Raw genomic sequence first — 14,654 nt, forward strand, 5'->3', positions numbered from 1 at the left:
CATTTGAATCTGTTTCAAAGATATTTTCCTTGCATGCTTTAAGGATGGTGATTGCAACATGTAATTGTTGCAAATTTGGTTTTAAGGTTGTGTTACTATATTTGTTATGTTATGCTTGTACTTTATAACAAAACGTTTTTTTTCCTCTTTGTTCACCCACCTTTTCTCTCCTTAGATAGGGGTAGATAGTTAAAATAAGTCGTAGCAATAGCAAGAATAGGATTAAGGTGTTAAGAATAAGAAATTGCATAGGAAGTTGCTTAGTTATAGCATAGAAAGGGGTAAATTGTGCTGAAATATCTTAAGACTGCAGAATTTCCAGTGGAAATTCCACTAGAAAAGGGGGGAATACTATAACATGGAAAATGGCAGGTTGGAATTCCTGCAAGATACAGAGTCAAGCCTCACCCAGAATTCCAGGGAACACCCACCCCTGGAGAACTCTGGGTGAGGGAACAGTTTGAGAGCAGTTAAACAGTTGATTCCTGGGGGTTGAAGTGAGCAGGTCACTTTGCTTGCTGTTCCCAGTTTCGGATTGCCTTGGTGGTTATGGTGGCAAAAGCCATTGTGGTTTCTTCCCAGGAGTTTGCCTGTCTAATGGGATTAGACCTTTCTTCCTACAGCATTTTGTTATTCATTTAGTTATTTTAGATATTAGAAGTAATTATTATAAGCTTTGAAGGCCAGATAGATATAAAGTATGCCACTCCCTCCTGGGGGGGAGGGGCAGTTTCTACCTAACAGTTCAGGGCTACCCGGATCTTATCCAAATCCTAGATACCCCTTCCCTGCCTACCCTTCCTTCTTCTTTATCAGTAAAACTTCATCTTTTAATAGTTTTGCCTGACTATTACTTTGGACATACTCATAGCTACCATAAAGCTTGGTTCCTTTCAGTTGCCAGCCAAAGAAGTCAAATCCTCATCTGTCCCTGATAACAAGATATCAAGCTTCTCTTTTGTCCCTCAATCCAACCTGTGGGGAATATAAGTTGAGAAAGTGAACTTCATTAGAGATTTGCCTTTGCTGAGCCTTGCCAGAAGACATCAGTCCTGCCTCCATTTCCAAATGATTTCCAATTGCTTGGAGGGAGGGGTGAAGACTATGGAGTACCTATCTCTCCTGACTTGCTCTAGCCTGTGTGTGGGGGAGGAGTGAGTCCTGCAGGTTTCTAGTTTCAGGCCAACCCTTCAGCTTCTCAAACATCTCTATTATTATCAACATAACAATAACAGAAAAGGGAAATCCATGGGACAAACAAGGCTTTGGCAGATAGAAATCACCTAGCATGGATATATTAGAAGCAATGATTACCTAAGAAATGAAAAGAAGAGAAAAAAGAAGCTATTTATAGGAGTCTTAAAATACAGAATGATGATGTAGAGCAGTGATTCCCAAAGGGGGCGCCACCACCCGCAGTGGGTGCTACAGCAATCCAGGGAGGCCGTGATGGCCACAGGTGCCTTTGGGGGCTGTGGATTACTGTAAGGGGGAGGTGATAGTATGTGACAGGGGGCACTGAGTAAAATTTTTTTCTGGAAAGGGAGAAGTAGGCCAAAAAAGTTTGGGAACCACTGAATTTTATAGTAAACAGAAAGAAAATGGGGCAATTAAAAGGGTGAAACACATTTTGGGGGGAACGTTATTGGAGGCAGTTTAGATGGCTCAGTGGAATGAGAGACAGGCACAGAGACAAGAAATCTTCAAAATTCAAATCTGGCCTCAGATACTTCATAGTGATGTGACCCTGAACAGACACATCCCTCATTGTCTAAATTTTACCACTCTTTTGCCTATAAGCATTATTGGTTCAAGATAAAAAGAAAGACTTTTTTAAAGTTATGCAAAAACATATATTTAAAAAAAACCTAATTAATAGGGCTAGTTGAAGGAGAAAAGAGGAAGTAGAATCTACATGACTGAGAGAAAAAGAGAGGAATTACGGAATTATAGAACCAGAAAAATTCAGGAAAGAGAAAATATTTTTTAAAAGGCAAGGGGTAATAAATGATAAGAGGGAATCAGGGGAAAGGAAAGGTAAAACAGGGTCATATAAAAATATTAAGGTAAAGTAAATGAATTAACATGATATTTTGTTTACGCCAGAAGAGGGGAAAATATTACTTGAAAATATGTCAGAGACAGATGAAAATAAAAAATAATATACAGAAAATATGAATCTAATCCTACTAACTTTAAATGAAAATCGATTAAGCAATCTAATAAAATGAAAAAGTTATATTTTGGATAAGAGGAAAAAACATAACCTGTTGTTTACAAGAAAACACATTTTAAACATAAAGATCGACATAAAATAAAATTGAAGGAATAAAAAATGTTCTGTATTAAGTAAATATAAAAATGTAGGAATAGCAATTTTAATCTATCTGACAAAGAAAAACGACCTTTGAAAACAAAAACAAGAAAAATAAGGAAACTATATTGGAAAACAAGGAAACAGACTGAAATGAATCAGAGATGATACAATTAATATCAGCAATAAACATCAATGCACTCAAAGTTTTAGCATGCAAAATCAAGAAGACATAGACATTAATGCAGAAATGACCGGAGATTTACAAATCTCTCTCCAAATTTTGGATATCTAACAAAAAATTGATAGAAAAATATTGAACTGAACACATTTCTTAAGTAAGTGAAGTTAAAAGACATGGCATATTCTAAATGGGAGAAATATGCATGTACATATTTCTGAACACAACAGGAGGATCTTTAAAAGAAATGACAACTAGGCAACATAAATATTGAAAAAAATTTAAACAGGTATACCAAATTAATTTATCATTCACAGAGAATAATAAAATAAAAATAGAATTTAGTTCAGGAATCACAAAGAAAACACATGGGAACTTATCAATTAAATCCTAAATAATAACTAGATCAAAGAATAATTCATAGAAATTAACATTAATGATATACAATAAATCTTGAAATTAACCATGTAAAGAATATAAAAAAGCTGTATAAATTCAATAACAAATAATTATTTGAAACAATAAAGAACAATCTGAAAAGCTAGAGTAATATTCAGTGGCAATGGGCAGAACTTTTCAATATATTAAAATTAAAATACTACCATATTAATACATGCTTTTTAAAGTTATACCAATCAAATTTTATGATTACTATTAGGGAACTTAATAAAATAATTATAAATTTCATTTAGAAAAACACAAGATCTATAATATAAAAATTATAAAATGAAAAAGAATTAAAGTAGATTAGCAATTCTTCATCTCAAACTATGTTATGAAGCAGCAGTCATTAAAACCATCTAGTTCTATCTATGATGTAGAGAAATAAATTAATGGAAAAAAATAGACAAGGGAGATTCATAAACATCAGAATTCAGTAACCCATTGTGTGATTAGGTGGAAAGCAAAGTTACCAGGGAACAAACTCCTTATTTAATAATACATCCATGAAAACTGAAAAATAATCCAATTGAAATTTTGCTTAGACCGACACTATGTACCATATTCAGCAATGCATTCTAAATAATTATGTAATTTTAATATAAAATATTGTACTATAAAGTTAAAAGGAAAATAGATCATAAACCTCTAAAAGTTATCCAAATAAAATATAGAGAAATCTTTAAATACTTAAACTTGAAAAAAATTTATTCACAAAAAAATTAGTATATCTAGGATTAGGTAGAATTTTGAAAAAAATGGGACAAAATTATAGAAAGTTTCTCTGATAATGGTTTGGCATGAAAGATATACATATAAACTATCTTTTAATCTATCTACATATAACTACATATTCTTTTTAAAATATCATAATATAAGCCCTCCTATCCTTTACATATATACATAATAGCCATTATAGATAAATGGTTAAAGGATGAGAAGATACAGTTCTCAAAAGAAGTACAAAATATTCACAATCACATTAAAATACCATAAATCACAAAAATAAGAGAACTAACTTTATTCCCTTTCAGTCTATTTTCTCTTTTTATTCCTGTTCTTTCTCTGTATATTCAATCTGTCCTTTCTCACCATTGCTCATTTCTAACCACTGTCTCTCCCAAATCACCCTCCCATCTACTGCCCATCCTTTTCTTTTCTTTTTCCCTCCTATTTTTTCCTAGGGTAAACTAGATCTCTATATCCAATTGAGTATGGTTATTATTATTCTCTCTGAGCCAATTATGATGAGATTATGGTTTAAGCATTTTTACCTTTCATGATTCTCATCTTCCCCTACACTTTAATAGCTTTTTCTTTCCTCTTCAGGTGAGGTAATTTACCCCACTCTTCTCTCCCTTCCCTCTTTTGTCAATGTAATCCTCTTTTTTATCCCTTGATTTTTTAAATGCCATATTACAGTCAACTCATTCCCATACTCTCTATCTATGTATACTCTTTCTAAATTCCATAATAATGATATAATTCTCTAGGAAGGAAATAATCATCTTCCCATATAGCAATGTAAGCTGTTTGACCTCTTTGAACCTCTTAAGTTTTTTCTTTCCTATTTACATTTTTAAGCTTTTCTCGAGTTGTGTTTTTAACATCCAATTTTCTGTTCAGGTATGCCCTTTTCCTCAGGAATGCTTGGAAATCCTCTATTTCGTTAAATGAGATTTATTTTTCCCCTAATAATATATACTCAGTTTTGCTGGGTAGGTAATTCTTGGTTTTAAATCTAACTCTTTTGCCTTTTGCTATATCATGATATCAGCCCTTCAATCTTTTAATATAGAAGCTGCTATATTGTATGTAGTCATTACTGTGTCCATGATATTTGGATTTTTTTTCGTTGCAACATTTTTTTCCTTGGCCTGGGAGCTCTGGAATTTAACCATAATGTTCCTGGTGGCTTTCCTTTAGGAATTTTCCTTTCCTCTTTTAGGAGGTGATTGGTGAATTCATTCAGTTTCTATTTTAAAAATCTGGTTCAAGATTATTGAATAAGTTTTCTTTATTAACTTCTTATAATATAATGTCTAAGCTTTTTTTAAATCCTAGCTTTCTGGTTGCATAATAGTTCTTGAATTATCTCTCTTTGGTCATGGGAAATGAGATATTTCATATTTTCTTCTATTTTTTTATTCTTTTGAATTTGTTTTTTATTCCTAGATATCTCAAGAAATTATTGCCTTCCACTTACCCAATTCCAATCTTAAGTAATTATTTTCTTCTATGAGTTTTCAAAAGTCCTCTATTTGGCCAGTTCTTTAAATTAAATGTTTTCTTCTTTTAGTCTTTTTACCTCTTTTGTCATTTGGTCAGTTCTGCATTTTAGATGTTTTTCTTCCCAGTGGATTGCCTGAAACTCATGATCAAAAATAGAACCTGAATACCATATTGCTTTTTTAAAATATTTTAATTATTTAATTAATTTAGAATATTTTTCCATGGTTACATGATTCATGGTTTTTTCCCCTCTCCTCTTCCCTCCCCCCTCCCAGAGTCAATGAGCAATTCCATTGGATTTTACATGTGTTCAAAACCTATTTCCATATTATTAATATTTTCAATAGAGTGATCATTTAGAAGTCAACATCCCCAATCATATCCCCATTGAACCATTTTATTAATCATATTTTTCTCTCTGTGTTTCTACTCCCACAGTTCTTTCTCTGGATGTGGATAACTTTCTTTCTTACATGTTCATCAGAATTGTCCTGCATCATTTCATTGCTGCTAGTAGAGTAGCCTATTATGTTCAATTTTGCCATAGTGTATCAGTCTCTATGTACAATGCTAAATACCAAATTATAATACATAATCATACAAAATTAGGCTGATATTCATGAACAAGAGGAGAAAATATAAATGGAGAGAATCAACTGATTACCTCCTTAAAGAAATCTCAAGTTTAATAATCTCAGGAGCATTATAGCCATATTTTAGAACTCTAACATCAAGGAGAAAATACCAAAATGAGCCAGAAGGGGGGAAAAAAGAATCATATATTGTGAAACCATAATCAGGATTATATAAGCTCTGGTAGTCTCTACCTTTAAGAATCAGAAAGCATAGAATACAACATTACTCAAGGCATTCAACCAAAAATCTCCTGCCTAATAAAACTGAACACAATAATTGAGGAGAAAAAAAATTGACTTTAAAAAAATATAAGAATGCCAGGGAATTCTATTGAAACAGCCAAAGGAAGAATGAAAATTCAATGATAAAACTCAAAATACAATAGAAGCATAAGAACATAAATAGAAAAAAATACTCTAGGGAATCACTTGAGTATAACTAATCATATGTTTGCTTTAGAAAGTGGTTAACTGGGACAATTGAGATATCTAGAATACAAAAGATACCTAAAATACTTAATATACTTAAAACAACCAAAGGAAGGAATGAGATTAAATTGATTATATTACTTGCCTGATTCAGATCCTATTTTTGATCATGGCTTTCAGGTAATCCAGTGATTCATAGAGGATCTCTCTTGGATCAATTTTCCAAGTCAGTTTTTTTTTTCTCCCAATGAGAGATTTCAAATATTTTTGTCTTTTTAATTTGTTTTATTGTTTTCTGCTCTCTCAAGAAGTGGTTAGTTCTTTTTTTTGCCCAATTGTAATTTTTAGGGAGTCATTTTCTTGCTTTGAGGCTTTGTGCTTTTTTTCTTAGAGAGTTATTTTCCTTTCTGAGGTTTTATATTTCATTTTTAGGGAATTATTTTGTTCAGTAAGTTTTTGTTCAAAGTTATTGAATTTTCCTGTCATTAATTTTCTAATTTTTCTTCTAAGTTTCTAATTATTTGTTTTTTTCTATCCTTTTCTCAAGCTTTTCCAGGATTCCTTTTGGGATTGATATCTTTTCATATTTTCCTTTGAGGTTTCACATATTTTAATTTTTGTATGCCTGCCTTCTTCTAAGCTTGTATTTTGATCTTCTCTCTCTACTGAGATATTTCTCTAGTGTCAGGCTTTTCCTCTGACCTTTGTTCATTTTGAGGTTATGCTTTCCCATGATTTTTTTCTGTATACTGAAGCTTAGTTCCATTTCCGGGGAGAAGAGAATACTGTCCTTTGCTTGTACTATTCTTGGGGTCAGTTAAGCAATCTTGGTCTTGGACTGAGCATTCTTCAGAAGTGGTCTGGTTGGTCTGTCCTGATGAGGTTTGAAGCTATTCAGTTCAACTGGTTAGAGTTGGATTCTGTGCAATCATACCAAGACATATCCTTATTAGACTGAGTTCCTTCCACTGTTGCCTTTCTGGGTCATACTTGGCCTCTACTTTAGGCTGTTTTCTTCCCACTGTTGCTCATTCTGTAATGCATTGGTTTCTGCCCTTATCCTGATGAGTCTGTACTAAGTCTGCTTCTCATGTTATATTGGGTCTGAGCCCTATGGAGTATTTTTCATTGGTTCCTCCCCATACTGCAGTGAGATGAGTTCTCCTTGCTGTCTTACAACTTTGTTCTGGTCTAGAGAGCTGCTGCAACTTTTTTTGTTGGTTCTTCCTCTTAAATATTTGTTTTGAGATGTATTTGTCCTTTGGTGGTCATTTGGAGGGTAGCTTAGTGTTATATGAGGTAATTATTTAGGGGATATGGATCCTGTGCACCCTATGCCATCACCTGAGTTGGGTTAAATGGAGAATCATATTTATTACTAAAGGTAGAAAGGTTGAGAACCATCTGTCTATATTTATATATCTTTCTCTCTCTTTACAAACAAATGCTTATAAATGTGGAAATAAGCCTCCAGATTAATTTTTATTTAGGACAATGGGATTCAAATGTTTCTTCCTTTGACATCTTGACCTTATCTTCCATTGCCACGTCTGCTACTGCAGTCATTGTGACTAATGCTGCTGCTGCTATCTCTGCCCTAAAAGAAGGCTTTGAGAAGAGTACAATACTCTTCCCACCATCCACAACTCTTGAAGACTATCTCTAGTTTCCATTTTGAAATTTTATATTAAGGTTGTTTGGGGGAGCTTTCCAGAGTGATTCAGGCATTCTTCTATCTCCTGTGCCATCCTGGCTCCACCAATAAATAGTATTTTAGAAAAATATCTATGTAATCTTATATGGAATAAATTTTCAGATAGTTTAATGGCATTCAAGATTCTTAGGATCTTTAAGAACACTCCAGTGTAATGTACCAACAACTTAATACTACTTCCACATTTCAAGTTTGGTCTTCACTGTAACAAGTGCTTTATATAGTACTTAATCTTTTTTTTCCCTTATTGTTACTTGAAAAGCAAAATATGTTAACTGCCAATTATAGAGCAAACATATTCTGAAATTTTTAAACTATGCATATATGAGTTATAGGTAGAAGGATTCAATGAAGATCATTATTAAACAAGAAAAACATTTCATTATTGTCTGTGTAATGAATTCTTTCAAGATAAATGAAATAATTTTACTTTGTCATTGGAAATAGTAATATATATTTAAAAGGTCTTCAAATGTTGTGATTTATATAAGTATACCTGCCTTCAGTTTCTGGTTGCGTAGAATTTTGAAGATGGTCCAATTAAACCTTCTAAAAATCTCTTCAAGGAGTTTTTAGTTAATAACCCACCAGTTAATTTGCATGTGGCTACATTATCTTCAAGGTACATATGAAATATAGACAGCATTCATATACTCTTTAGTCATTATTATTAATCTTCTTGGAAAGTCAGACATTGAATAAACTGACTTGGAACAATTTTGAGAATCCATTGATTAGATAACCCTGAAATTTTTAGTTCATACCTGGTATCAATGTTCACTGCCAAACAAGTATATTAGACATATATTACCAAAATCTCTGTGATTCAACACAGTTTTTTCTTATCTGATCATCTATATATTTTATTAATTTCATATGCACAAAGTCACCAAAAAGAAAAATTCCATTCACCTAAATATACTCAATAGGAGCATGAACTATTCAAATAGAGCTTATTTTACATGTTTCTCTTGTCTTCTATCTTCCAACATGATAGATATTCCTTCATTGTGTTTTTTTTTATAAATTTCCTTGAGTACTGCAATAAAAATCTTATAACTAAATACTGAAGACATATAAATCGAAACTGTGGGAGAAAACTGCATTATTAGAGAATGGAAAAGCATAAAGATATTTATAATGTATATTCAGGATAGACACATTAAAATTGAACTAAAGAAATTATTGAAAATTTGCAAAACAAGTGTTTAGGAGAAAGAAGCACATTTCAAATATTAGATACAAAGTAAAAGTGACTAAATATATACTGAATGGAAACAATAGAAATAAGATTTTGGTCGTGTTCTCAAAGGATCATTAGAAGGTTGTATTCCAACCTTTAGAGCCTCATGGCCCACCAAAAGAAAGATGAAAATAAAGACATTCCCATGATACATTTTTTGAACCCAGTCAAATGAAAGTAGTAGACAGTATAATTTGAATTATGACCCTTGAGAACACAGAAATTTTGAAGGATGGTATTTGTGTTTGCTAATATAAATTTAATTTAATTGAGTTTCTCCCAAAACTAAATTGCCATATTGTCTCATTTAAAATGAGGTATTTTTAATGGTTCATAATATCTAAGTCAGATACTTATATAAAATACACTTGAGATTTGATATTAAGACAATACAGCAATAGGGCTTAGAAACTGAATAAAAAAATGATTAATATATAACTTTTTCAAAATCACATTTCACTGGCTTTTGAATGCAATTATTTAGAATGCCAAATTGATAGATGGATGAATTGATTTTCAAAGTAAGATGATTCAGAAATAAATGGTTTCAACCAAATTGATTTTGACTGGCAAAACAGTTTTGTGTTATGCTTAAAAATCTGTATCATTTTTTATTATATTTAGAATTATTTCTAGCATACCATTAATCTGAAAAATTATATCTAAACAGTGACACAATTAAATCTTTGAGAAATAAACTCCTCCTTTGATAGAGACTGTTTTCACAATTGTTAAAACAAATTGGTGTACAAATTGTAAATATCTGCTTTAAAATATGTAGACTTTCAGAAAAGTACCCTTTTAAATATCTCTATTCTTCCTTCACTTTTGTTTTTTTTTGTGGAGATAAAACACCAGATTTTTAGTCCCCCGGATTTTCACTTTAATAAGCTAATAAAATATTATCAAATCTGTTAGTGAATTTGTTCAAAGAATGTTGTGAAATGATCACATGATGAAATATTTTAGTGAGGAACTAGGATGTACAAAAACTGAAAAAAAGTTGACTTACATGTTTATTTTTTAAACAGTGATGTTTATTTGAAAGATTGTTTGGAAAATATTTATGAAAGACTTGAAGTGCCCCTGAAATAATATGTATTGAAGAAATGTCATTGACCCAACTTGGTATCAATACATTTCAACTTTAAAGATTTAGTTTTGCTTTGGGGTTGAGATACAATAACTATAGATATGGATATTTGTCAAGTTAGAGACTTACAGTGACTAGTGTTTTTCTTGATTTTTAGTGAATAGTGTATGTGTGAAAATCCAGAATGAAATTATTCTTAGTTTTTAATGATTATTTACTTTTTCAAATTGGCTATGAACTGGAAATTATACATAAGACTTTTAATGTGCTTATCATCATTTATTATTATAATAAAATATCCCAAATGTTTTATTATATATTTTTAAGATATTAATAAAACTTTCTATTTGAGGTGAAATGACATGTAACAGTAATTTTATATTTTCTGATTTTTTATTTCAGTTATCATTATCTGATTTGTAATTAACAAAATTCACCATTCAAAGAAAATGTCATGTACAGATAAAAGGCAATTTGATCTGATAATGGTTATAAGTGGATATCTGAGCCTGGTAAGGAAGAGAGATTGACTTTGCAAATGTGATGATTAGATTCTCTTGTCTTATTGTATTATATTTCTTTTCTGAGCAAAATTTTCCCATTTGAATAATTTTGAAAATATGATACCATCTGAATAATGCATAACTTTGCTATATGATTGGTTGTTCCATAATAAAAATAGTTATTCTTACCTGGATTCAAACAGGGTTAAGGACGTTTCATTCTGTTAGCCTTGAGTTTATATTAGGTTAATCTGTGCCTTTGAAGGGACAATAATAACATTGTTATAACTATAGCCTTCTTTTTTTCTTTCATAGTGAATATATGTAAATATATACATATGTATGCATATGTGTGAAAGTGTGTATATATGATATATATGTATGAAGGCATACATATATAAATATAATATTAATAGTCACATTTGTTTTCTGTTTAGATTTCAATGACTGGGAAATATACCTAGATGCTATGTAGAGTACTTATTTCCAGGTAAAAATCTAATCCTCCTGATCTACATCCCTATTATTTACTGTTTTTTAACTGTGACTATGAGATCGTAGGAAAACTTTGTCACCAATAGGAACTCTATCTTTCTCTAATTTTATGAAGCTCTTGAAAAGTTGGATAGTGCCACTACTGACTGTTATTTTTAATGAATTTCTTTTTAAACCTTAACCTAGCTCTCTTCTTCTGTAATTGTATTTCTGCTACTATAGGACTAATGGACTATAAAGACCCCAAAGGCAGAAACTGTGGGGAAAATTTTCCTACACAGTTTTTATCTAGTCCTACATGGCTGTGTAGGGGATAAATTAATGGTTTGACAAAATATAAGAGAGTATGGTCCCCAATATTGTAAATCAATTCAAAAAGAATTTTTAGTTAGCAACTTTATTTAAAAAATAGAGGGAAAGTGTAAAGTAGAGAAATGTGAAAGAGTATAGAGCAAGCAGTCTAGCTTATTACCCTAAATGGTTCTCCATACACTAGATCAACTCAGGCTGGGTTAATTAGCCTTCCCCTGGAGGTACCCTCAGCTGTAGGGCCATTTAGTCAAAACATACAGTGATTAATAACCATGCAGCCTTCTTCAGAAACTAATCTCTTTAGAAGCCAGGAAAGAAGTCAGCTTTTCACTCATCCATGTTTTAGTCCAAAGGGGAAGATGCAAGAGCAGTCGTACCAAATCATAGAGTCCCACTTCCATGCTGAAAAAGGTCCTCCACAAGGCTCCTCTTGTAATTATAAAAAATATAGATGGATATTAAAAGGAGAAGTAATATTTTAAGTAAGGACATGTTGGTAAAATAAAGAATGACCATACTCCTGCTAAGATGTATTTCAAATCACCATCCATCACATTCTCTCACGTCTCCTATGTACCAAATGACAGCACAGGTCTAAAAGAGCACAGGTACCAAAAGAGGTCACCTCCAATGACCTCAGGAGTCTTATATCATTCTCTTACATAATCACACTTCCTGTCTACCTCCATTACAAGAGGAATCATGGGAAATGTAGTTTCAGAGTCCCCTAAACCTCCACAGGAAGTTTGTCATATATATAAATATTTAAAACTCAAATGAGTCCCAAATACCTCTCAGTGGAACCCCAAAAATTCCAAATAACACACTTCAGAGCTTCAAAAAAGATTGAAGAGCTCCTAACAGGAAGTTTCAGCCACTTTTAAAGACCCTTATTTGTGTCATTTCCTATTCTTTCCTCCACTTTAGAGGACTAATTTTAGTCTTTAAATTCGTGAAGGAGTGCCCAGGGGTCAGTCATTTGTTTCTTGGAGGCACAAACCACTTTAGTAAGCAGTTTGTGGACTTCCCCTAATTTAGGTTTAAGTAGGGGGTATATTCACTTTCATTGATTAAATTTAAAAATAGGCAAGGGGAGAGTTAATCCCATCTTCACAGTTGAGACAGAAGAGATCATTCAAGGATTAAATCAGGACATCTAGGTCATGCTTAATCCAGAATATTACTTGGGTATCCAAAAATTGAAACAAGGAATTTCCAACTTCTTAATATATATATATATATATATATATATATATATATATATATATATTTCAATCTATATGCCTCACTTGATGGATGTATTTTTATTTTTTTATGTATTTATTTTATTTATTTTACCAATTATGTATAACTAACCTCCACACAAGTTTTCCTAAGTTATATGATCAAACTTATTCTCCCTCCCTCCCTTCCCTTCACCATCCTAGTGCTAACAGGTGATTCAGTTTGGGTTACACATGTATTATCATGCAAAACATACATTTTTAATTTTATTTTATTTTTAAAATCCTTACATTTCATCTTAGAATCAATACTCTATTTGTTCTAAGACAGAAGAGCAGTAGGGGCTAGGAAATGGGGGTTAAGTAACTTGCCCAGAGTCACCCAGCTAGGAAATGTCTGAGACCAGATTTGAACCTAGTACCTCCCATCTCTAGGCCTTGTTCCCAACTCACTGAGCCACCTAGCTGCACACCCCCACACATGTTTTTTTTTAATTTTTGTGATTAAATTTCTAAAACCCAAATCCTAAAATATAAGTGCATAACCATTGAAAAATCATATATTTTAATCTACATACTGACTCCCAAAAAGTTCTTTTTCTATAGGTCAATAGCCTTCTTTGTCATAAGTCCCTCAGAACTATCCTCAATCACTGTATTGCTAATTATACCTAAGTCTATCATAGTTGATCATTCTACAATTCTGCTGTTACTGTGTACACTGTTTTTCTGGTTCTGCTTATTTTCTTCTGCATCAGTAGGTACTTCCAGCTATTTGGGAAAATATCTTGTTCATTATTCCTTATTTTATAATAGGATTCCATCACCATCATACACCACAATTTGTTCAGCCATTGCCTGTTTGATGGATATCCTTTAATTTCTATTTTTTTAACCACACCAGAAGAGCAGCTGTAAATATATTTTGTAAAAGTATTTCCTTTCTGCTTTTGTTTTAAAGCCCCTTTGAGCATAATTCCAAATTGCTCTACTGAATGGTTGGTTTACTTCACAGTTCCACCAGCAAATTTTTAGTGTCCCAATTTTACAACATTCAATATTTATCATTTTTTTGCTGTCATATTGGCCAATCTGATAGATGTAAGATGGTACCTCAAAGTTGTTTTCATCTGCATTTCTTTAATCAAAAAGGAATTAGGAGATTTCTGGGAAGATGACGGCTTAGATGGAGTGAATCTTAAAACCTCCTCACCCTTATGCACCAAGATAGAAAAAATGTGCTTTGAGAAGAAATAGGACCAAATCTAATAATGGGACAGAGCAGGGGGAACCCTACTGTACCACAACTAAAGAGGTACACCAAGAAAAAAAAGACTTAAATTCTTGAACTGTCAGGTCTGAGGACGTAGAAGAGAAATCACAGGAATCCAGGAAATCTAAAGGTTGGTGGGTGTACTCATCTGGAGAGAGGGCCTTGTGGCACTGGACTTGGGGAGTTAAACACAGGCACTAGAGAGGTGACTAGAGGAGAAAAACAGAGAAGCACCGCGAAAAACATCCGGGAAATGGTGGCTTAGAGAGAGCCAAACCCCAGACCTCAGATAGCTTGGCTTCCTCATACCGAGATAGAGGATGCAGGGCTTCAAGAGGAAAGAAAACAAGATCAAACACAGTGGATAGCTCAGGGGGACCCCACTGTTGGACAACTTAGTTCAGTGAAAATGCCCCTTCTTGTCTCCTCACAGTATTTTTGTTTGTTTGTTTTGTTTTGCTTGTTTTTCCCTCCTCTCAATGTTTAAGCTTCAGAGCAGATTAAGCAGTAAAATTAATCCAATCAATACAGGACTAATCCCAACAATTGGATGGAGAAGTCTTCAG

The sequence above is a fragment of the Gracilinanus agilis genome, chromosome 3, assembly GCF_016433145.1.
Source record: "Gracilinanus agilis isolate LMUSP501 chromosome 3, AgileGrace, whole genome shotgun sequence".
NCBI classification, from domain to species: Eukaryota; Metazoa; Chordata; class Mammalia; order Didelphimorphia; family Didelphidae; genus Gracilinanus; species Gracilinanus agilis.